At 37.1% G+C, this 25,401-nt stretch overlaps 1 protein-coding gene across 5 annotated transcripts in view; it reads right to left on the bottom strand.

Moving 5' to 3' along the window:
- The window catches only part of RASEF (RAS and EF-hand domain containing), an 825,381-nt gene that overhangs the window by 371,768 nt on the left and 428,212 nt on the right, over nt 1–25,401 (bottom strand). For all 5 annotated transcript variants that reach the window (XR_011966209.1, XR_011966208.1, XR_011966205.1 and 2 more), the window contains exon 20: nt 159–237. The gene's annotated coding sequence lies outside the window, so the exon portion shown is untranslated. The remainder of the gene's footprint in view (nt 1–158; nt 238–25,401) is intronic.

The following is a 25,401-nucleotide window of genomic DNA, read 5'->3' on the forward strand; positions in this document are numbered from 1 at the left end:
ACAGATCAAAATAAATCAATACTGTATGAGATAGCAGATCCAATGAATTCCCAAGAGGTCATGCAACTGTAGCAGGATGTTCCCAAAAGGTTCAAGAAACAAATCAGCAACTGAAGAAAATAAGTTAGAAGAGAATAAATAGCAAACACATGGCTCACCCAACAGAAATACATAGAATACGAAAATACTTGAATCCATGGTGGCAAGTCTCTCCAAAATAGTGAAGTGAAGGAAAATCTAGAAGGAGAGAAGGAAAAAGAAATAATGTTAAAAAAAAAAAAACACAATCTCTTTGCAAGCAAAACAGGATGGATGAAAACAATTTTACAACCATAGACATCCCAGAAAATAAATCACAATTCAAAAAGTTTGAACACATAAAGCAAGGAATAATACAAGAAACTTGTCCAGGACATCTAAAGGGCAGGGACAGGAAGCATCAGCCAAGTGAATCCACAGATTGCCTCCGGGGGAAAATACACTTCACACTAGGAGACACAATGGTTAAATTCAACAACTCCAATAACAAACATCAAATTTTGTGAATAAACAGGAGAAAAAAGTTCAAATATAAAGGAAAGGAAATACAAATAGTGCAAAATTCTACTGTTGCTTAAGAAGCTTTAAAAAGAAATTGAATAATATAATCCAAAAGGCAAAGAAGCCCCAAGATGTGAGTGAAAATGTCATATGATGCAAATCTGATCAAAAATAAAAAAGATGGATGTAGAATAAAAAGATTTGTGGCATTTCTTTTTTTAAAAAGAAATCACACATACATGTGGTTTATTCAACTTTTAAAGAGGACTGCCAAGGAAAAATTAAGTAATAAATTACCCCTGCATTTAGAGATTATTAAAAGACAAAAATCAAGAGAAACTTTATTGGTTCAAATGACAACAGTGAACAATGAAGATTTATTTTTAAAGTACACAAAATGTAAATAGAATTTAAAGAAATAGGATAAGTGACAGTGGAGATAGTACTGTGAACCAGCTTCTGAAAATCTCCTTCCCAGAGGTGAAGCAATGTATTTTGTGAGATTAAATTACAGAATATAAGGATGAAAAAAATGAGAGAATAAAGATGGAGAGAACAGACAGAAATGCATGATATACTCTAATCAAGTTCAGAGGGAAACAAGGGGAAATAACTCCAGTAGTTATTTAAGAAGATGGTTTGTTGGAACTAGGGAAGTTTGGGCCAAGGGAGGGATTGAAACAGGAGCAAAGAAAGGAAATGTAAGTAGGAAAATTCTTGACTGAATGTTGGCAGGGGGTCCAACTGAGGGACATCGCCATAGCGAAAAAGGTATATTCTGTAAAGGGATATAGGAACTTTAGAATATGCCCAATCTTCAGGGAGTTGGTGTACTATGAGAGAATGTTGTGTCTTTGTAGAAAATATTCTGCCTCAGAATAAAGGAAATCAAACTTTTATAGGGAACTGGAATCCAGAAAGGTGGAAAGCATGGGAACAGAGAAGATCTTGCATTTCATATGGGAAAAAAAATTATTACTGGGATTTCAGTAACGATAAGGGAAAGTGATCATAGGGATCAAAATAGCAGTAAGACAAGAGAAAGAAATTTAAGGTCTAAAATTAGGGAGAAGACAAAACTACACCTACTTAGGAATAACATGAAGGATTATTTAGAAAGTCCTAGGGAATCAGTAAATAAACTAACACAGGCAATTAACACCTTTAGCACAGTTGCAGGCTACGAAACAGACCCACAAAAATCAACAGCATTTCTATATGCTATTTCTATAGAATAACAAATCCAAGAAGCACTGATAGAAAAGTACTTCCCATTCAAAATAATTACAAAATGCATAAAATATTTGGGGGTCAATCTCCTAAACCACATGCAAAAAAGGTAGACATTCAATTACAAAATTCTTCTTAAAGACATAGAATTAGAAGAGTTAGAAAAATATCCATGGCTCAGGTCTGGGCCATGACAATAAATAGGATACGTGCTGCTCATGTAGATGCAAACACGAGTTGTCTAAATGCATCTGTGGGGAGGCACTGACAGATATCTTTGGAATCTTGCTTATTCATCTTTGATTCCTGCAAGGAGGAGAGCAGGAGAATGGGTTATGAGGCTAGCCATTCTGTTCTCTACTGACAAAAGGGTGCAAATTAGAATTATATCTATCTACAAACCTAAATATTGCTGGCCTAGTACAATAATGTATTTAGATTTGTGCCAGGGATTTGTAGAAAGACATGCATCCTATTTTTTCCAATAGGAAAAAATCAACTAAAAAAAAGCATAACAAGGAAATGAATCAAGTTTAAACAGTTTGACATCCAACAGAAAAAGATACCCAATTCTAATACCTCTAGGGGACTTCATAGCATCATTATTTAAAGGTCAAAAACCCCTAAGAATCACTGAATACAGACCTGATGCTTATTACCCTAGGTAACTAAGATCCAGAGAAGTCAAGTGATTTTTCCAATATGACACAGCTAGTATCTGAGGTAGTATTTGAACTGAGGTCTTCATAACCACTGGTTTAGCACTGTACCCACTTACTACATTTCCCTTTAATCCCTCTTGCCCCAGCATAACAGGACAACAGAATCATATTGCATTTACAAGTTAAAGGGTGGGCAATTGGTAAATGTCTTGGTTTACTTCCTGAAGTACTTTCTTTGTGGCAAACGGATAGATCTCAGGTTACCTGAGTAGTTCTTATTATATTTCAGACACAGGAAGCCAAAGCTATCATGAACATGCTCATCTTCTCTCCATCCTCAGCTCTGCTCTGGGTCTGTTCCATTCTTTTGTAGCTCAGACTCCCCAAAGTCCTGTCATTTCACCTATTACCACATTTTCCTCCCCCCAGCCCCCAATTCAATTGACTCCTACATCTAAAGATCTACCTTTTGGGAGGGGGCAGGATGAGATATTGGTGCTGTGTGGCTTTGGATTATGGATTGTTTGCATCCAAAGATATATATTGGGTCATGTAATGCCTTTCTAGGAAGAGAGTTATTACTTAGCAAATTGGCAGTTCATAAGAAATAGACTTCTTTATTTCAGACTGTTCCCCACCTCCCAGATTTCATTCAATATAGATTAGCCACTGTGACACCATCCTCTGAATTCATGAGTTTCTTCTTTAAAAAATAAGTAGGGAGATTTCCACTGGCAGAATCAAAGTGGCAGAGCAGAGTAAGCAACAAGTTCCCTCAACATTCCCCTCCAAACAACTTTAAAAATAACTTGTCAAATCAAATTCTAGAGCAGCAGAGCCAACAAAAAGTAGGGTGAGAAATTATTCAGATCAAGAAAACTTAGGCAGTCAAAAAGAAAGGTCTGTGACACTGTGTCAGGGTTAGCCCAAAGTCCTACTTGGTAGCAATACCAACTGAGGGCCCTGGAGGTAGAAAAAACAGCAGCAGAAATCTGGGAGCTCTCAAACCAGAAATGGAAAACATATCAGACAACTGGTCAGAAAGACACTATAAGAGACAACTGTGCCAGCACTGGGCACGGGACAGGAAGCTCTTTGGTAATGTCATTGCCTATACACACTTTCAGGTCACAGTTCCACACTGGAGAGGAGCACATGCTGTCCCAAGATAACAGGAGGTCCTGAGAAGTAGTATCACTTCTGATTCCAAGGAAGCAGTGATCCTAGCTCTCCCCAGGTCACACCATGTTGGAAGCACTCAAAACTTCAAAATACCCAGAATTAGCTCTGAAAACAGCCTGAATCTTGGGACAGTCTCCCCATCCACCCTGGGAGCTCCACTTAAATATAAAGTTCAAATTCAAGAAACAGGATAGAAAAAAATGAGCAAACAACATAAATATTACCTGACCATAAAAAGCTACTATGGTGACAGGGTAGCTCAAGACACAAATTCGGGAGAAGACACCAGTGTCAAAACAGCTACAAGCAATGCTGCAAAGAAAAACCTTAAATTTGATACAAATAAGCCTGGAAGAGTTAAAAATTTATTTTAAAAATCAAGTAACAGTAGTAGAGGAAAATTGCAGAGAATGAGAATGATGCAAGAAAATTTTTTAAAAGACAATTAAAAGTTTAGTAAAAGAGACAAAAAATACTGAATAAAATAAAAAAGAGGTACAAAAGGTCACCAATGAAGATAATTCCTTAAAAATTAGAATTAAGGGGGTGGAGATAAGATGGCAGAGTAGAAACAGGGATCTACTAAAACTTTCCCCCACAAAACTCTCTAAAAACCTATAAAAATGACTCTAAACAAATTCTAGAGCATCAGAAGTCACATAATGGCAGGCTGAAGCAAATTTACAGCCCAAGACAATCTAGAGGATCAACAGTAGGGGTCTGTCACACCAGGCTGGGAGAAGAGCATAGTCTGGTGTGGACCATGGTGGCACAGGTGGACCTGGAGCAGACTTTAGGGGACTAAATCACTGGTAGCTGCTGCAGTTTTGAGACTTTTCAACCCCAAAACACCAAAGACAGCTTGAAGGTCAGTGGGAAAGGTTTCTCACCTGGCTGAAAGGGGAGCACCGTACAGCTCAGATCCCAATCATGTGGCAGCAACCACCACTGAAGCTGCAGCTTTTTCTGGAGCACTCCACTGAACAAAAGTAATTGGCTGGGGAACTGAGCAAATGGGGGAAAAGAAGCAGATTATACATTCCTACTTTCTTACAGCACATACATACAACCAGAGCAAGACAATAAAACCAAAGCTCCTCCATCCAAAGACTCCAAGAAAAATATGAATTGGTTTCAAGCCATGGAAGAGCTCAAAAAGGATTTTGAAAATAAAATAAGAGAAGTAGAGAAAAAATTGGGAAGCGAAATAAAGTGATGCAAGGAAATCACGAAAAATGAGTCAATAGCTTGCTAAAGGAAACCCAAAAAGTGCTGGAAGAAAATAACAGCTTTAAAATTAGACTAACCCAAATGGCAAAAGAGGTCCAAAAAGGTCAATGAGGAGAAGAATGTCTTAAAAAGCAGAACTGGCCAAATGGAAAAGGAGGTCCAAAAATTCACTGAAGAAACAATTGCTGCAAAATTAGAATGGAGGAAATGGAAGCTAATGACTTTATGAGAAATCAAGAAACCATAAAATAAAACCAAAAGAATGAAAAAATAGAAGACAATATGAAGTATCTCGTTGAAAAAAGATTGGAATGGATTCAGGAGAGATAATTTAAAAATTATTGGACTACTTGAAAGCCATGATCAAAAAAAAGAGCCTAGATATCATCTTTCCAGACATCATTAAGAAAACTGTCCTGTTTTCTAGAACCAGAGGGGAAAATGAAAATGGAAAAAATCTGCTGATCACCTCCTGAAAGAGATCCCAAAGGAAAACTCCTAGGAATGTTGTAGCCAAATTTCCGAGTTCCCAGATCAAGGAGAAAATATTACAAGCAGCCAGAAAGAAATAATTCAAGGACTGTGGGATCACAATAGAGATAACACAGGATTTAGCAGCTTCTACTGAGGGTTTGGAATATGACATTCCAGAGGTTAAAGGAGGTAGGATTAAAACCAAGAATCATCTCAGCAAAACTGAGTATATTATTTCAGGGGGAAAACTGGAACTCCAATAAAATAGAGGACTTCCAGGCATTCTTGCTGAAAAGACCAGAGCTGAATAGAAAATTTGATTTTCAAATACAAGAATCAAGAAAAGTCTGAAAAGGTAAACAGCAAAGAGAAACCATAAGGGACCTATTAAAGTTGAACTGACTGGTGTGTCTCCTGCTTCGAGTTTCTCCCCACTCCAATTCATCACCCATTCAGCTACCAAAGCAATTTTCCAAAAATGCAAGTCGAATCATGTCATCTCCCATTCACTCAATAAACTCCAGTGGTTTCCCATTGTCTCCAGCAAACACAAAATGTTCTATTTGGCATTCAAAGTTCTTCATAACCTAGTTTACTCCAAACATTCTAGTCTTCTTACATCTCACTCCCTAGTACATACTATTCAATCCAGTGACACTGGCCTCCTAGCTATTTCACAAACTAGATTATATCCATCTAGTTCTGGCTGTCCCCCATACCTTCTTCTACTTCAGCTACTGACCTTTCTGGATTCCTTTAAGTCTCACCTAAAATCCTACCTCCTACAAGAAGCTTTCTTAAGCTTCTATTAATTACAGTGCCTTCCCTCTGTTAATTATTTAATATTTATCCTATATATATTTTGCTTGGCATATTTTTGTTTCATTTCCTGATTGCTCTATTCAATAAATTCTAATGGCTCTCCATTTCCATCAAAATCAAATATACAGATAAATGTCTCATATCTCAAACATAAAAAGGATTTTGCCAAATCTATAAGAATAGGAGCCATTCCTCAATTGATCAATGATCAAATTATATGAACAGGCAATTTTCCAATGAAGTCAAAACAATTTATAGTCATATGAAAGAATATTCTAGATCATTATTGATTAGAGAAATGCAAATTAAAACAATCTTGAGATATCATTACCAGATTGGCTAAAATGGTTGAAGGGGAAAGCGACAAATGTTGGAGGGGATGTGAAAAATTCTACTAATTCATTTTTGGTGGAATTGTGAACTGATCCAACCACTTTGGAGAGCAATCTGGAATTATGCCCGAAGAGTTATTAAATTACCTATACCCTTGGACCTAGCATTACTAGTACTAGGTGACTTCTCAAAGATGATTAGAAAAAAGGAAAAGAATCTACATATACTAAAATATTTATAGGAGCTCTCTTTGTAGTGACAAAGAACTGGAAATTGCAGGGATGCCCATTAATTGGGGAATGGCTGAACAAGTTGTAGTTGATGATTGGGATGAAATATTACTGTGTTATAATAAATGATGAGCTCAATGATCTTAAGAAAACTAGAAAGATTCACACAAAATAATGTAGAACAAAATGAACCAAACCAAGAGATCACTGTATACAGTAACAGCAATATTGTTTTAAGAATAACTTTGAGTGAATAAGCAACTTTGACTATTATAAATACCCAAATTAACTATAAAGAATATAGAAGGAAAGATGTTATCTACCTCTAGAGAAAGAACTGATAGACATATAGAATAATTTTACATATTCATATATTGTGTGTGCATGTATGTATATACACATATGTGCACACACGCTTATATGTGTCTAATGGTGGCCATCTCTAGGGTAGAAGGAGAAATAAAGGAAAAAATTATATGATAACTTTGTTGTATATTTGAAGGGAATAGCTAGGTGTACATGGTGGATTTGCAGTTTCATGTGCAATCATTTTTTGTTGGGCTATATTGTGGAAATGCTTGTTTTGTTACATTTATTAAAAATAAAATATTTTTTAAAAATTCAACTACAAACTGCTCTCAGTGTTTTAAAATTCATTACAATCTTGCCCCAACTTCACTTTCCAAATTTGCCTTTCCCACTCTCGATAGTTAAACAAGTCCGGCCAAATTTGCTGTATTTCATTCACAACACTCCGTCTCCAGTCTCATTGCCTTTTTAGTGGCTGTGCCTTTCCTTGGAATGTACTTTCTCTTCAGCTTTACTTCCTGGAAGTTCCTGGATTTTTTTCCAGATGAGTTCAAATGGCATCTTCAATTTGAAACCTTTCTTGCCAGAACGCCCCTCCCTCAATGCCTTATATTTATTTGCTTTATATACATATATATGTATATATAAATATTTTTATATTATATATAATATATATTATATAATATTTTAATATAATATTTAATATTATATAATATATATTATATAATATTTTAATATAATATTTAATATTTTATTTTTAATAATATTTTTATTAATAATTAATAATATTTTGTAATATATGTATATTTATCCATGTACATATTTCTTCTCCAATTCTCCATCCTCCACATAGAATATATGATCCTTAAGGGCAGGAATGTATATGTTTTGTCTTTGTCACTACAGTAACTAGTAAACGACATAGCAGGCATTTTATACATACTTGATGACTGATATTTGTTTAGGACTTAATGGTTTACAAAGAAGATAAGTGTAAAAATAGTTTTATCTTCATTTTAGAGGATTAAAATCAAGTTGTAGAAAGTTTAAATGACTTTTTTCTGTTTCACAGATCTCAGAGGTGTCTGAGACTGGATTCAAACTGAAGCATCTCCTTTGGGTAGATGGTCAAAGAAGTAACTTCTAAAGTTCCTTCCCACTCTAAGTCTATGGTGCTTCTGTTCACCCCAGGCTAAAGAGATGTTTCATTCTCTCTTAAGAAATTATACAGCCATTATTATCAGAATCACTCTTTGACATTTAGCATAATCTTTGCATTATGCCTGGATATAAGGTCATCTGTGGGCTATAGAGTTTTAGGAACAGAGAATTGGAAAGAGTCGAGGAAAAGGTCTGCCCTCTTCTGACTCACTACTGTATGAATCAGCGAGGAAAGGAACCTCTCAGTCTGGTATTATAGAAATAGTACAAGGAATGAGATCTCAAGGATAAAGAATAAGGAGAATCTGTTGCCTCTCATTTATTATCATTACGAGTAGAACATGTTGATTTAGGGACCACTCAGAGTTAGTCACTGATTCTGGAGTGTAGAGTTGTTGAACATAAGTTTCTGTTCCCAAGGCCTTAGACAACGATGACCCTGTCAGTAATGTTACTTTTTCTTGATGGATGTCTTTGCAAATGAAACACAGCAGGCTCTCCCCTGATTCTGCGTTATTTCATTAACATAAACGTACCTTAGCTTCATTAAAACATTCTTGTATTCGTTAAATGCAAAGGACACTCTCACATTAATTAAATCAGCTGCTATTTTTAAAAAATGTTTTAGGCAAAGGGCATGAAGAAATTCTGTCCCTATACGTAAGCACAGGTAAACACACAGTCGTGAAGAGCTGGGGCCCTCTAAATCAATAGAGGAGTTGTCCTTATGAGTAGTGAGTACATCAGTATGTAGAAATGTAGACTAATAGTCTGGAAACAGCAGGTGATAATTCCATCTCCAGGAGTTATTTATTAGTAATGGCCAAATTCTACTGGAATTTGTGATTGTTGAAACCAGCTGGATTATTTTTGGCTAAGTAGAGCCCATATAGGTTCATTTTTGGATGATACATTGAGAATCTGAAGGACTAGGTGTAAAGATTTCCCATGCCTATGGATACCCAGAGTTCTTTTTCTTCTTTCACTTCTTGTGTGTTTTCTATGGCTCTCTTTGATCTCTAGAGGGATTAAGTCCTATCTGCAAATTCAAGGGAATGAAGGTTGTGGGGGAGGGGCACAAGACTAGGCAAAGTTCAGTGGTCTCTAAAGGTCCATGGGGTCACAGAATCACAGAGCCACAAAATCACAGACTTTGATTTATAAAGTCCTCAGAGGTCATTTTGTCCAAACTGTTCTTGAACAAGGATCCTTTTCACAACACACTTGACAAGTGAAGACAAAGTTTTTCCAGCACTTAGTTTGAGACCTGGCACGGAGCAAATAATAAATGCTTATTTCTGACTAGAAGATCCCCAGGGACAGGGTATTTACTACCTCCCAAGGCATCCCATTCCAATTTAGGATAAATCTATTGGAAGGTTTTCCCCTCCTTCCTCTTCACATGTCTAAAAAGAAAGATTAAGAAGCTGGAAAGATACCCATACTCAGATAAACCACTATGGAAGGATCACCCATGAAGGTTTTGCTTACTAGCACATATCAGAAAATATATTAAGAAATACTCTTCTCTGTGTCTGGAAAATGTTAGCAGAGGAGAGAAATGAAAGAAAAGAGTCCCAAGTAACTAAAACTTTTAACAAGAAACTATTACTAAACTTTGCCCAGATGCAATTAATCAGTGTGAGGTTATCGTTTGGTTTTCAGATATTCAGGAGTTCCACCTTCCAGAGATAAAGTAATCTACTAAAGAGACCTTCTTAACCCAGATGATTCAAATTTGGGATCTGGGAACTCTCTACAAAATTTTACTAAAGGAACTGGTGCCATTGATCTTCTGACTCAAAAAGCAACCATAGCCAATCTTTGTTTTTCCACGTTTTGCAGTGTTAGAAACACATTGACTCTCTCAGAGTTTGTCAGTCTAGCCATGCAAGAATGTAGGTGGGTTCATAACATTGGATCAAAAGTGAAGAAGCAAGATATTATAGCCCATCTAGATATAACTCAAACAATTTATTTCTGTCCATTACATTTATTTTCATTTTTGCACTGGCAAATTTTTAAGAAGTATAGTTTTATAAATAATTTCTTATGGTTGAATTTGGTTAAACTCCTGGGTCAGGATGGGGTTGTAAAATGGCAGCCTGTGAATGTTTACAATGATTCTTCCTGATCTCTCTGTAGCTTTGTAAACTATGAACACTTTCTCCTTCCTGGGTTTCATGACACTGATGTCACTTGGTTCTTCTCTGACCTCTCTTTCATTTCTTTTCCTATATCATCATTCCCATCCCATCTGCTTAGCATAGGTGCAACCCAGAATTCTGTCTCAATGCCTCATCTTTATTCTCTATATACTTTTTCTCTTGATGACCTCCTAGGCTCCCATAATTTCAATTATTCTTTCTATGCAGAGAGCTTCCAAATTTACATATCCAACCCTGAGGCCTCCAGAGGTCCAGTCCTGACTCACCAGTTATCTTCTAGGCAACTCCATATGAATGTCTCATAAGAGCATTAAATTCAACAAATCAAAACATTATACATTTTCTTTGCCCTTAAACAACCAACCCATCCTCCTAAATTCAGTATTTCTGTTGAGGGGTACCACTACCACTTGAGTCATCCAGGATATCATCCCAGTCATTAATTAATATAATTAATTCAATCAATAAATGTGTATTTTTTGCTATCATCTACTATGGGCTAAGATCTGTGCTAGGCACTAGTGATAAAATTACAAAGAATGAAGTCAAACCTACTCACAAAGACTTTATATTCTAATGTGGGATAAAATGATTTCACACACACACACACACACACACACCAAACCACAAGGATAACCATCACGCCTCAAACCTGTTGGTGAGTTGGGGGGGGGTGTCTATCCAAAGTATGTGAACACTTTTCCTAGCAGAATGGACAGAAAAGAACGATGTGCTCCAATGACCACAAAGGTAGCTGACCCAGGTACTGGAGAACACTTAGCGCTTAGTCAGGCATAGAAGATGCCAAGGTCATTCACTGCATTCCAGGCCATCATCAGTCATCTTGACTTTTGTCTTCCCACTAGACTTCAATGACTCAGGAAAAGGGAATGAGACTGAGGCCTTTGTGTAACTCTGTACCACTTAAATCCAATTCAGGTTCGAGTCAAGACATCAAGCCATGATGTCAATGGATCTTTTTGAAAGCAAAGGACAACAGTATGCATATATATTTGTATATATTTATCACAAATATAAATTAAATAATTCCAAATACATACAAAATTATTATATACACATTGTGTTAGGAGAACACGACCATGTGGGGGATCAGGAAAGGTTTCACACAGAATGAATGAAGCATTATTAAGTACTTACTATGTGCAAAGCCCTGTGCTAATGGTTGGAAACACAAAATAGTAAAAAAAAAAAAAATACAGTAAGACATTCCCAGTACTAAAAGAGTTCACATTTTAATCAGTAAGACAATGAATAAAGAAGGTGTGGGGTACAAGCCAGATGGAAAAGTCCCATGATTGTTGTTACGCAGCAAAACAAATGTTCATGCTTCTACGTTAATATCATTTCTCCTGATGCAGTCATATCAATTTCTGATATCAAGCCATTTGATGTTGCAAAGGACTTTGAAGGCAAGAACTTTCCTTTCTAAGGCTTCAATAGCTATGGCTAAAGCACTTGCAGATACAATGATCCAAGACAGTTCTGAAAAACTTAGGAAGAAAAATGATAGCCATCTCCAGAGAAAGAACTGATGGCATCTGAATGCAGATCAGACCACACTTCTTTTCTTTCTTTTTCTTGGGGATTTTTGTCTGTGTTTTCTTTCACAAGATGACTGACATGGAAACATGTTTTGCATGACTGTACCTGTATGTATAATCTATATTAAATTGCTTACCATCTCAATGAGGGGGGAGGAGACAGAGAGAGGTAAAGAATTTGGACTCAAAAATTTTTAAAAGAATGTTTAATACTATTTTTACACATAATCAGGGAAAAGTAAAATATGATTTTTAAATTTTAAAAAATGCAGAAGTAATTTCCAGAAGATGATACATGAGATGAATTTTAAAGGAAGGACTCCATGGGTTAAAGGTAAGAAGGGAATGCATTTCAGGCATGTAGGATAGCTAGTATAAAGGCACAGAGATAGAAAACTGCCTATTTATTAAGAAACATGGAGAAGGGTAGTTTGGAGAGATCAGAGACTGTGGGAGAGAGAGATTAATGTCCAGGGAGACTGGAAATATAGACTGAGGACAGGTCATGTAGTTCTTTAGAAACTAAACAGAGAAGCTTATATTTTATCTGAGAGGCAATAGGAAGCCACTGGAATTGAAAAGCCACGTGGTCAGATCTTTGTTTAAGGAAAATTTCTTTAGCAGTACTGTGTTGAATGGACTGGAGAAGCGAGAGATGAGGCAGGAGACCAGTTAGGAGGCTGCTGCACTTATATGGGTGAGATCATCCTTCATGCTTCACTACCTCCCCCATACCCAATCAGTTCCTAAGTCTTATTGATTTGTCTCCACAGAGTTGTTCATGCCCTTCTTGCTACTTATTTACCATAGAATCACAGTCACATTCCAAAAGGAATCACCACCATAACATACCCAACTTAATGTCATTTAACTTCTATTAGAAGAGCTCTGAGTGAAAGCCTCTGAGGTGAACTAGTCTACTTTTAGTTAGTTTTAACAGTCAGGGAATCTTCCTGACACCAATTCTAAATTTCCTTTTTTCCAACTGCTGACCACTATCTCTGGTTTGGCTCATTAAGGCCAAACAGTACAAGTCTAAGTCCTCTTCCATAAGACATCATTTCAAATACATGAAGACACCTATCACATTTCTCCCTCCCTCTCCCATCTCATCTTCTCCTTCCCTGTTTAATATCCATCGTTCTTTCCACTAACTCCTACATGACATGGGCTGAAGGTCCTTCACTATCCGAGTTGCCTTGCTTCAGATACTCTCCAGATTATCTACCAAACTGTGGTGGCCAAAGCAGAATACTCCAAATGCGTCTGACCAGGATAAGATATGGAAGGACCAATGCCTTTTTGTTCTTGGATGCTATATAACACAAGATCACATTAGGTTTTTTGATGGCCATCACCATGTTTCAGGCCTTCATTACCTCTACCCTGAACTATTGCAACAGCTGCATAATTTGCATTTTCTTTTATCCAATCCATCCCACTTACAGATTCCAAATTAATATTCCTAAAATGAAGATCTGACCATGTCACTAAAGAAGCTTCAGTGGTTCCCTACTTCCTCCAAAGTCTATGTCATTTAAAACTGTCATAATCTGGCCTCTTCTTCAGGATCTTTCTAGACTTATTTACTATTACCCCTTCATGGACTATACCAGTCTAACTCCAATTAGGACATGGCATTGCCTATTCCTGTTGGCACCTCTGGCTCCCCTTAGGGTCAACTGAGATGCTACATGCTTGATAAAACCTTTCCTGATTCCTGCAGTTGTTACTACACCAGTGGTCACTGAATTTCTTTCAATATACTTTATATCTACTTAACTGTAAATAAACAATCTGAGGGTTGCATCCCATCTACTAGGGTAGAATGCAAATCTAGTTGGACAGATATGGTATTCTGAGCTCTCTCAGGAAATGTCATATGCAGGTGAGTCCAACACATTGATCACAACCCCCCTCACTTATGACCCTGTTGGAAAGAGTCCAGGATCCTGAAATCAAGAGCATTGGGAAGAATAATTCTTCCCACAGCACCATTTCCAGTACAATTCAGCCCAGTCCCAAAAAACATCATCCATTGAATCAACCCTTGTGAAGATGCAAACTGGCAAGTATTTATGTGAATGCTACAGCACCCATCTCCTCAAAATTACTGACAACCTGGCAAAACAATTTCCTGCCACCAAATTCCTTGGCAAGTGGTTCAATATCAGAAACCAATAATATTTGATATCATAACATTAGATACATATTTACAGATATTAAACATTAAAGTACATATTTACATTTGTACTTATCTTTCCCACTAAAAATTAACCTCCTTATGAAAAGGGATTGTTACATTCTTTACACTTATATCTTCGGTGCCAAGCACAATTTAACGAACACTTGTTGATTAAGAATATGTATTGCCATCTGCTTGTCACTACACCCTAAGGAACATTGAGCTTTTCCAACTGAACTGAAGCTGAAACCTCCACTTCTATTTTTTAGAATGAGAGCTGTATGAGAACAGGGACTATTTTGCTTTTCAATTTTATTAGCAATTTGTTCCATGTTTTGCACATGATAAGCATTTAAAAATATTTTGTCATTTGCTGAGGATAGAAATTATTTTATTTTTAGATTTGGACCCTTGAAACCCAGAAAAAAGTCCTATGTGTATTATCTTATATATCTTATACGTTAGTGGTAGCTAGATGGCACAAACAATAGGGCACTGGAGCTGTGTGATCGTAGACAAAGCACTTAACCTCTTTTTGCCTCAGTTCCTCATCTGCAAAATGAGGGAAAATAAGAGAACCTACCTCCAAGGGTTGTTGAGACAAGATGAGAAATTTGTAAAGTACCTTTCAAACTTCCTAGCAAAATATAAGTGTTAGCTATTATTATTAAAACTTAAAATCTTGCTGAATTTAATTGAATGGCGCTTCCATGCCTAGTATGGTTCACAAGCACAGAAAAAAAGTTGGGGACCAGGAAATTTTTGTATGTAAAGCAACAGTAGCACTGACCACAGTCTCCAACATTAAATAACTATTCAGATATTCCCAGTGAAGGGGTCTTTCTATTGGGAGAGTGTAATCCTACTATAGCCAAAGGACTCTGCCCTTACATTTTTTTCAACTTAAAAATAAATTTTCCTACTCAAACATCAATGAGGAACATTTAAATTAGTTTCCACATTACATTTCTTTCCTACTTTCCTACTTTTTTTCAACTTAAAAATAAATTTTCCTACTCAAACATCAATGAGGAACATTTAAATTAGTTTCCACATTAGGTTTCTTTCCTACTTTTCAGATCAGTTTCCCCACTTCCCCCTCCATGAAATAAACACACAGTTCACATTTTATAAAGTACCACAAAAACATCAGCAGGTAGTAAAAAGATTACTTAATTTGGAATCAAAAAACCTATATTGGAATCCCAATTCTGCTACTAAATACCTGTGTGACTTTAGACAAGCCACTAAAGCAGTTTTCTCAATTTTATACCAAAGCAGTTGAACTCATTGATTCCTAAAGTCCCTTGCAACAATGAATCTATGATTCCATGATGGAATCCATGTAGAACCTTAGTTCCCTGATCTGCAAAATGAGATGATTGCCACAGATTATTGTTAAAGTCCCCTAAGGTTCACATTTATCTAGTGTCCCATAATTTCCAAAACATTTTCTATCCAACAACCTCATGCAATAAGTAATAACATAGTTATAAACTCACTCTACAGATGGGGAAACTGAGGCACGGAGATACTGAATGACAGTAATAGCAATTTAAGTGGAAAGATCTTTCTCATTAATTAATAGGTCCATATGATCTGCTTAAATCACCTGGAAGCCTAAGTCACAAGTGGAAGGAGGAGCTTACTGAAGAGGCAGAACAGGAAGGATGGAGTGGAACCAAGAGGAAGTGAGTGAGTGGGGCCAGGTCACAGGGGATAGAACACAGGCCAAGTGACACAGGCCAACTGACACACTGTGACAGTCAATAGTGAGAAGGCCCTGGCTGAGGGAGGGGAGGTTTGAGAATGGCTTTGCCCTCTGCTGTGATCATGTTTATTAACTTCTTGGTGACCATGATGGACTTTGCTTTCTGGTTCTGGGATTTGGCTTTCTAGTGTTTAAATAAATGTTTTTCTTCTGCCTTCTATATGGAGAGTCTTTTATACTTGGCCTTTGAGAACTATGCTGGCATATTCATAGTCACCACCAATGCTGTGTATATTGCCTTGATACATTTGGTGTCATGAACAGGATCGCAAGGTATAAAATCTCTATTTGGAGGCAGAAAGGATTTAGAGGAAGACATTAATATCCCAGAAGGGGAGGATTTATTGTATTCCTTGCTGGCAAGAGAATGAACTAAAAGCACTGGACACTGTGAAAACTGGGAATTGAGGTTAGAGGAGGGGGAACCTGGAGATTGGGAAAGGTGTTTGTAAGGAATACTGATAAGACCAGGGGAGGAGTTGGCAGGGGTAAGTAGGAGAGACTGAGTTTTGTTAACGGCTTACTGTATTATGTGTAGAAACAGAGATGAGTTGCTTAAGGATAAAATTCAGATGGAAAAAGAGTTAACTAGTTTGCATGGGAATTCTCATCCTTCGGGCTCAATTTTACAAGAACAGTCTGGGGCGGTGCGGGAGGTCTCAGGCTGAAGGAAAGGCTGTTCATTTAGCTCAGAAGAAGCTGAAGGCTAACAAAAGAAATGCACATCTGACCTTTGTACAGACCCAGCCTAGTTGCCACAGTGACAAAGGAAATGAAATAATTTTAGAGGAAGACGTTTCTCATTCAGAAGCACACTCAATAGTGAGCCAGAAACAGGAAAACCAAGGAGGTAACTCAGTGTTTAGGGAAATAATTGAGGATTTTACTCAGCAGGAGGTCACAGAAATTTTGAGTTGGTTCACCCAAAAGATGGGAGAAATGTTAATATCTTGGATTGTGAGAATCAGTGATGACAGAGCTGGAGGAAAAGCTACAGATCCCATCGTCGGCCTGAAATTTACAGATCTTAAAATTCTTTTGTACAGCAAACTTTTAGAGATTACAATATGCAAGGCGGTAACAATACAACTAATCTGTTAGCTTTGGCTGCAGAAGGCTGCAGTAGGTGGTACTGCACTGATTCTATGTGGCCTAGTGGAGACAGACCGTGGTATTCACTTAGGGACTGTGTAAGAAAATTAAAAGAAGAGGTAATGAAGACTGCCAGAATGATTGGAAATGCAGATGCATACGATGACACTCCCTTTGGAGTTTACCATGGGAATATAATAGTGAAGATGGCTCCTCCTACTAACAAGCACTTGATTTTGACTCTAATAATTAGAGAAATAGGGTACCATATTTCAGAGGTGCTGGACAAGATTTCACAGGTGACTTTGGAGTCTGGGGAAAAGACAACATTGCTAGGGAGACAAGAATAAATAGCCAGAGGATTCTAAATCAGAAAAAAAAATTGACAAGGAGAAACTTGTTTATTGCTTATTGAGATCAGGGGCAGATTTTAGAAGCATAGATGAAATTCCAACTAACAAACTATGAAGAATGTACCGAGAAAAGAGAAAAGGGACGTGATACTAGACGAAATAGAGAAGAACTGTCCCTACATATTCTGCTGAACCCTTGAATCCAAGTCGTCAGAGAGAATAGGAAGTTGACCAAACTCCAGCTCAGATCAGGATTAGCAACTTGGCTGGAGTGATAGATTCTAATTATCAAGGAGAAATTATTGTAACATTCCAAAATTTAGATGATGAATCCATACAGTTTTGTAAAATTGATAGAATAGTTCAAGTGATTATTATTCCTTATGAATCAAGACCACTTGTGAAAACTTACCCTCCTTCTGGAATAACTAACAGAGGAACTGAAGGATTGGGTTCTACTGATAGAATAAAATTGGGAGTTAAAGTATGGGTAAAATGGAAGCCAGACAACATTCCAAAGGCTGTGGAAATTATAGCACATGGGAAAGATAATACTGTAACTGTTGTTTATTCAGGAGAGAATGATTCCCAAATTGTACACTTAAGTCATATATTCTACCATCAATGAGGCTGTGATAGTGGGTTTATGGACTCCAGAAGCATAGCTGGTCCTCTCTCTACCCTGTTTCTGGTTATTGTTCCTTGTTTTATTTTTTTGTTCACTTCTTTGTTTTTTTGGCTTTTCATTCTGTTAAACTTGTTTGCTAGATTTGTTTCCTATAAGCTTAGTACCCTCCACCTGCAGATGCCTGATCGCTTAAGCCAGATGTCATTTCCTATCCATGACAGTGATGTGTCAACTCTGAACCTGAAATTGAGCAAACTCCAGATTTCAGCTAAAGAGCTGATCTCTTAAATGGGACCTTTTGCGGAAGGGAGAGCTCTGTTCAATCTTAACAGGAAGTAGTGGTGGAAGAAGATACTTTCGCCCCTTACCACAAGAACTTGGGACCCATTTGTTAAGAGGGAATGATGGGGTGCTTGTAAAACCAGTTGCCTCACCAACTTATTAATGAATATGAGAGATCTTTTGGCCTAATGTAATCATAATTTAAATGGAAAGATCTTGCTTATTAATTAATTAATCAGCTCATATGATCTGCTCAAATCTTCTGGAAGCCTAAGTCACATATGGTAGGAGGAGTTTGCTGAAGAGGCAGAACAGGAAGGATGGAGTGGAACCAGGAGGCAGTGAGTGAGTGGGGTCAGGTCAGAGGGGATAGAATGCAGGCCAAGTGACACGGGCCAACTGACACAGTGTGACAATTGATAGTGAGAAGGCCATGACTGAGGGAGGCGAGGTTTGAGAATGGTTTTGCCCTCTGTTGTCATATTTATTAACTTCTTGGTGACAATGACTAATTTTGCTTTCTGGTTCTGGAATTTGGCTTTCTGGTGTTTAAATAAATGTTTTTCTTCTGCCTTCTATATGGAGAGTCTTTTATACTTGGCGATTGAGAACTACACTGGCATATTCATAGTCACCACCACTGCTGTGTATATATTGCCTTGGCGATACAATGACTGCCCATCATCACACATCTAGCAAAGCATCAGAGCATGGGCTTGAACCCAGCACTCCTATTTCAGAGTCCAGAATGGCTTCTACTCTGGCATTGCTATGACTGCTTAATAAATGCAAGTTGACCGTCTCTGTAGAATACTACCACTTATCAACTCTCTGATATCTTTCCTTAAGACTACTTACAATGTAATCTGCTAAAGAGAAAACACATTTTGTTTTCAGAGAAAGTATTTTGGTTTATTGTCTCTAACTTAAAGTATCTAATTCATTGACCCAAATTAGCATCCGAAATTATCTAATGCAAAAATGAATTCTTGAACATTGACATTTACTGCTTGTTAAAGTGATTTCAGTTGGTTGTTCAATCTGAAATTCACTGCTGCCTTTTTCATGAAGTGCTTTGCCTTTACTAGGGTGATTTTATTTCCCACAAAGAAAGAAAAATTCTCGCTTGAACATAGATTCAGTAACTATACTGAAACCCTAAAGACAGTGTTGCTAAGATGGATTTACATTACTTTTGCAAGACCCTTGATTTGTAACGACTCTACTGCACAAGTAACCACTTACCCATAGTCTCTAAGGTTCAGTCCTAGAGTATCTACCAATTCAGAGTTTAGCTGAGGGAAAGTAATGTCTGTAGCTACCCAAATCTTGCCTCTTCAGTGAAATCCTCCCTGATAGATTGGGGAAAACTGATGACTTTCTTCTCTAATTCAATAAACTCATTTCAATAAAGATTTATTGAGTGCCTGCTACATACCAGTCACTGTGTGAAGTGAAAAAGATACAACTATGAAAAAAGCAGTCCCTGCCCTCAAGAAGCTGAGAATCTAATGCAAGGAGACAACCCACAGAAGGAAACTGAAAAGGGCTAGGGAAGCTACCAGGGGGTACCAAGACATGATGTTCCATAAAGTTCATACCAAGAAGATGTGCTGATGGAAAGTGGAGAATACTTTTGTTTCATTCTTAGCACCCTGCGCACAAAACTATCAGGGCTACCTTCCCCATGGACACTCCTGATTGGGCCAAGTTGGCCCAATGCTTAAGTAGAGTAAATGTGGCACACATTCATGTCCTCAAATGTTTTCCCCAGCTCATAGTTCCTATTTTCAGTGACAACCCAAAGGAGTGATTCAAAATCTACAACAGCCTTTAAACTACAGGTATTTTATATCATAGTCTGACCTTGGGGAAATCACTTAACCTCAATTTTAAATCAGATTTAGTATAGCTATCAAATGAATGTAATAATGTCTAATGGGGCTATCCCACAAAGTTAAAAGTATAAAATGAAGAAAATATACACTAATGTATTTTGTTAACTACAAAGTACTAAAGAAACATCAACCATTATTGTCATAGGATGCCACCATGGGTGCCTCGACATCTGGAGTATAATAAATTCCAGGGAAGAAGGAAATGACTATTAAATCTTAGTAGCAGCTTATTCATCACATTAGAGCCTACTTTCCCTTTGATTATATGATGTATACGAAGTTTAGGACACAAAGACAATGGACACAAAAGGGGGACATGAGATACACATAGGACAAAATTCACTTTCATTGAAAATTTTCCCCAAGGCTGGTTCTGTCTATACTGTCTAGACTCATCAACTTCTCCTCAACTCCAGGCACTCTTAAGTTCAGGGATTATTGCGTTATCTTATTGTCTTATTTACCTACTGACTTGGTATATCTGTTCTTCTATCTGTGTATTCTCCTTGAATAATGCAATATTATTGAAGACACAAGATTTTTCTTTCTTTCCCTCATATCCTCAATGTGGAGAGAACAGTGCTATGCACATAACTGGTGCTTAAAAAATGTCAATTAAATTTATTTTTTTTAATGTGCTCCATACTACCCTAGTCGAAACCAAGAACTTCGAAATGACAGGATCTTTGCTTTCTCCTACATCTAACAAGCACACTTTGGGACATTTTTGTGTTTCTGATGTAAGAGTGGATCAGGAGTCCAGGTTCTCTTCCTCCTCTTGCTTCTCTTAAACATATAAGTAGGGGCAGCTAGGTGGTATGGTGGGCAAAGCGTTGGCCCTGGGGTCAGGAAGACCTGAATTCAAATCCAATCGCAGACATTTGACACTAGCTATGTGACCTCGAGCAAGTCACTTAACTCTGATTGCCCAGCCCCCACCCCAAAAAGTAGATGTTTCATTTTAAATGTAACTTTAAACATCAAGATCAACGAAATTTTCTTCACAGCTATTTTCATTTGAAAATGAATTTCTACAACAAGATTACCATAACCATTTGGTAGTAATGAATTTTATATTCCTATTAACTTCTTATGTTTGTCTATTCATTCCTATACCTTGCCTAATATATAATTTATTTATTTTTCAATTTGCAGCATTCACTTCCACAAGAATTTGAATTCAAAATTTTCTCCCCATCTCTCCCTATACCTCACCCCAGGACAACATGTACCCCATCCACCCCTTCCCCCAGTCTGTCCTCCCTTCTATCACCCCCCCTCCTTCTTTCATTCCCCTCCCCTCTATTTTCCTGTAGGGCAAAACAGGTTTCAATACCCCATTGCCTATACATCTTATTTCCCAGTTGCATACAGAAACAATTTTTAACCCTCATTTTTAATGAGTTCCACATTCTCTCCATTCCTCCCTCCCTAACTTGCTTTCTCTTTGAGAAAACAAGCAATTTGAGATAGGTCAGGCATGTGTGGTCATGCAAAACACTTCCATAACAGTCATGTTGTGAAAGACTAACTTCACTTCCCTCTGTTCTGTCCTGCCCTACATTTATTCCATTCTCTTCCTTGACCTGTCCCGCTGACAATATCATTTGCTTCTGATTATCCTTCACCCCAATTTGCTGTCCCTTCTATTATCTTCCCTCTCCTATTCCCTTCCTCCTGTCTTCCTGCAGGGTAAAATAGATTTTCATACCCAAATGAGTGTGTCATTCCCTCCTTAAGCCAAATTCCATGAAAGTAAGACTCACTTATTCCCTTTCATCTCCCCCCTCTTCCCCTCCATTGTAAAAGCTCTTTCCTGCCTCTTTTATGTGAGATGATTTTCTGCATCCTACCTCTTCCTTTCTCTTTCTCCTAGTACATTCCTGTCAACAGTAAATTTTATTACATAATCATATATATATACACATATACCCACATACAAATACACATGTAATATATACACACACACCCATATATAAGTGTGTGTATATATATATATATATATATACATATATGTATGTGTGTGTGTGTGTGTGTGTGTGTGTATATATATGTATATGTATTCTCTGTAACTACCATAATACTGAAAAAGATCTCATGAGTTACAAATTTCACCTTTTCATGTAGGAATGTAAACAGTTTAACTTTAATGAGCTCCTTATGGCTTCCCTTTCCTCTTTATCTTTTCATGTTTCTCTTGATTCTTGTATTTGAAAGTGAAATTTTCTATTCATCTCTGGTCTTTTCAACAAAAATGCTTGGAAGTCCTCTATTTCATAGAAATTCCATATTTTCCTCTGAAGTATTATGCTCCATTTTGCTAGGCAGGTTATTCTTGGTTTTAATCCTACCTCCTTTGACCTCTGGAATATCATTTTCCAAGCTCTTTAATCCCTTAGTGTAAATGGTACTAATTCCTGTGTTACCCTGATTTTATTTCCACAATACTTGAATTGTTGCTTTCTGGCTGCTTGTGATATTTTCTTCTTGACCTGGGAACTCTGGAATTTGGCTACAATATTCCTATAGTGTCCTTTTTGGGGTCTCTTTCAGGAGGTGATAGGTGAATTCTTTCCATTTCTCTTTTACCCTCTGATTCTAGAATTTCAGGGTAGTTTTCCTTGATAATTTCTTGGAAGGTGATGTCTATGCTCTTTTTTTATCACAGTTTTCAGGTAGACTAATAATTTCTAAATTATCTCTACTGGATATATTTTCTAGGTCAGTAGTTTCTCCAATGAGATATTTTACATTGTCTTCTGTTTTTTTCATTCTTTTGGTTTTGTTTTATAATTTCTTGATTTATCATAAAGTCATTAGCTTCCATCTGCTCCATTCTCTTTTTTAAAGAACTATTTTCTTCAGTGAGTTTTGGATCTTCTTTTCTATTTGGCCAATTCTACTTTTTAAGGCATTCTTCTCCTCCTTGGCTTTTTGGACTATTTTTTAAAGGTGTTATTTTCTTTGGGATTTTTTTGGGTCTCCTCTAGCAAGCTATGGACTCATTTTTCATGATTTTCTTGCATCATTCTCATTTCTCTTCCCAATTTTTCCTCTACTTCTCTTACTTGATTTTCAAAATCCTTTCTGAGCTTTTCCATAGCCTAAGACCATTTCTTATTTTCTTTTGGAGACTTTGGATATGGGAGCCTTGACTTTGCTATGTTACCCAAGTTATATGCTTTGGTCTTCCTCTGATTGTATCCTTGCTCTTCCTTACCAGAAAGGATGAAAGAAAACACCTTTTCACCAAGAAAATAACCTTCTGTAGTCTTACTTTTCCCCCTTTGGGGCATTTTCCCAATCAATTACTTGACTTTTGAGTCCTTTCTCAAGTGGAAGGTATACTACCCCAGGCTTCAGAGGTTTTGTGCAGCTGTTCTCTGAGCTATCTCTAGAGACCTGTAAGTTCTCAGTTCCTCCAAGGTGGTACAGTCAAGGGAGAGGTGGTTACTGTTGTCCTAGTCTGTGTTGTGGTCAGTGAGCAACCACAAGCACTCTTTTCTGCCTTGGAACTACAAATAGGATCCCTCTCCACAGCTGCCACCAGCTCTGCCATGCCAGTGCTCTTTCTCACCCGAGGACCGCCACTCAGGACTGTGACCTAGATCAGCCCCTACAATCTGTAAGCCAAGAACTCCAGAAGCAGCAGTGGATGCCGCTATCCTGAGGTTAGGGCTGGGGCCAGATCATGCTCCCCTCTCACCCAAGTGAGAGAGCTTTCTCACTGACCTTTGAAGTTGTTTTTTGTGTTTGTGGGCTGAGAAATCTGGGAACCACAGCAGTTACCCATGATTCAGTCCTTTGAAGCCTGCTCCAGTGAGGGGTGGTCCATGCTGAGCAGTGCTCTGCTCTGAGTCTGGAGCAATAGACCCTTCCTGTCGAACTTCCAGGGTATCTTTGGCTAGAAATCTGTTTCACTCGTCATTTTGTAGTTTCTGCTGCCCTAGAATCATTTTTACAGGTATTTCAAGGGCTTTGGGGGCAGAGCTCAAGCAGGTCCATGCTTCTACTCTATCATCTTTTACTCTTCTTTTTATAAGATCGTAGAGTATATACTTTTTTCCTGTGCATTATTTTATGTGTCTACATATTTCCTTATATTTTTCATACTTATTAATTATATTATTCATATCACCATGTAATCAGCTATCTTCTTTTATTAGGCATTCAGATGAGTTCTCATTTTTGTAACTCTAAGTATTTTTGATATACATATATATACATATATATTTTAAAAGAAGGATTTTCTTCTTTTTTGAAAACATTTTGGATTATATTTCTACCAATGGAATTATTAGGCCAGATGCTTGACCAATTTCAATCATTTTTAAATTATACTGTCAGATTGCTTTCCAAAGATTCTACATTTCTGCAATTCTGCTAACAATGTATGAATACACAGGTATTTTTAAATAGATCTTTTTTAACTTTTTACTATTTTTTTCTAATTTCATAAACAGTAGTTTACAGCATAGTGATTGACATACTACAAAAATTAAAGTTGGAAGGGGTCTCAAAAGTCATTGAGTCATCTCTGACCTGAAACAAGAATACCACTTATCACATTCCTGACAAATGAAGAACGAGTCTTTGCTTTAGTACCTCCAACAATAGATACAATTGATAAATTAGATGTGAATAAATGTAAAGATAGCATAATAAACATTTTATTATTGCTGAATCCAGTTTTAATCATGGACTTGGACTGTGATATGAAAATGCTAACAGTGAACATATCCAAAAAATCCAAAATAAAGGTCATTGTTAAATTTTAAAATATTGTCCCATAACTCTCACCAGAAAAATAAGTTCTTCTGTATTACTGTTAGTGATGGAACGAATATTTTAACAGTCAAAATGCTATGAAGGTAGTCTCCTAAAGAAACTCATTTATTTATTTTTGTCTAAGTCTATTGGTCAGAAAATTTCTTTTTCTAGTGCACTGAAAACTGTCTCCCTGTAACTTCCACCTATGTGTCCTAGTTCTTGTTTGGTTAGGAAACAAGGGAAATAAGTCTATCCTTTTTCCATCTAACAATCCCAAATATCTCTGAAGATAGTAATCACTGTGAAGGAATGTTATTCTGTTCTGAACACAGAATATATTTATTATATGAAACATCTATACAGACAACGTGGTCTAGAGGATGGGTGTCGGACTTCGACTCAGAAAGAACTAAGTCTGAATCCTACCTGTGACATTTATTTGCTATGTGTTTCCTAGGAAGTCATTTATCTTCAATGAGCCTCAAACAACTCTGTAGTACTTATTTAGTAAATAATAAA

Source organism: Notamacropus eugenii, chromosome 1 (assembly GCF_028372415.1).
Source record: "Notamacropus eugenii isolate mMacEug1 chromosome 1, mMacEug1.pri_v2, whole genome shotgun sequence".
Classification (NCBI taxonomy): domain Eukaryota; kingdom Metazoa; phylum Chordata; class Mammalia; order Diprotodontia; family Macropodidae; genus Notamacropus; species Notamacropus eugenii.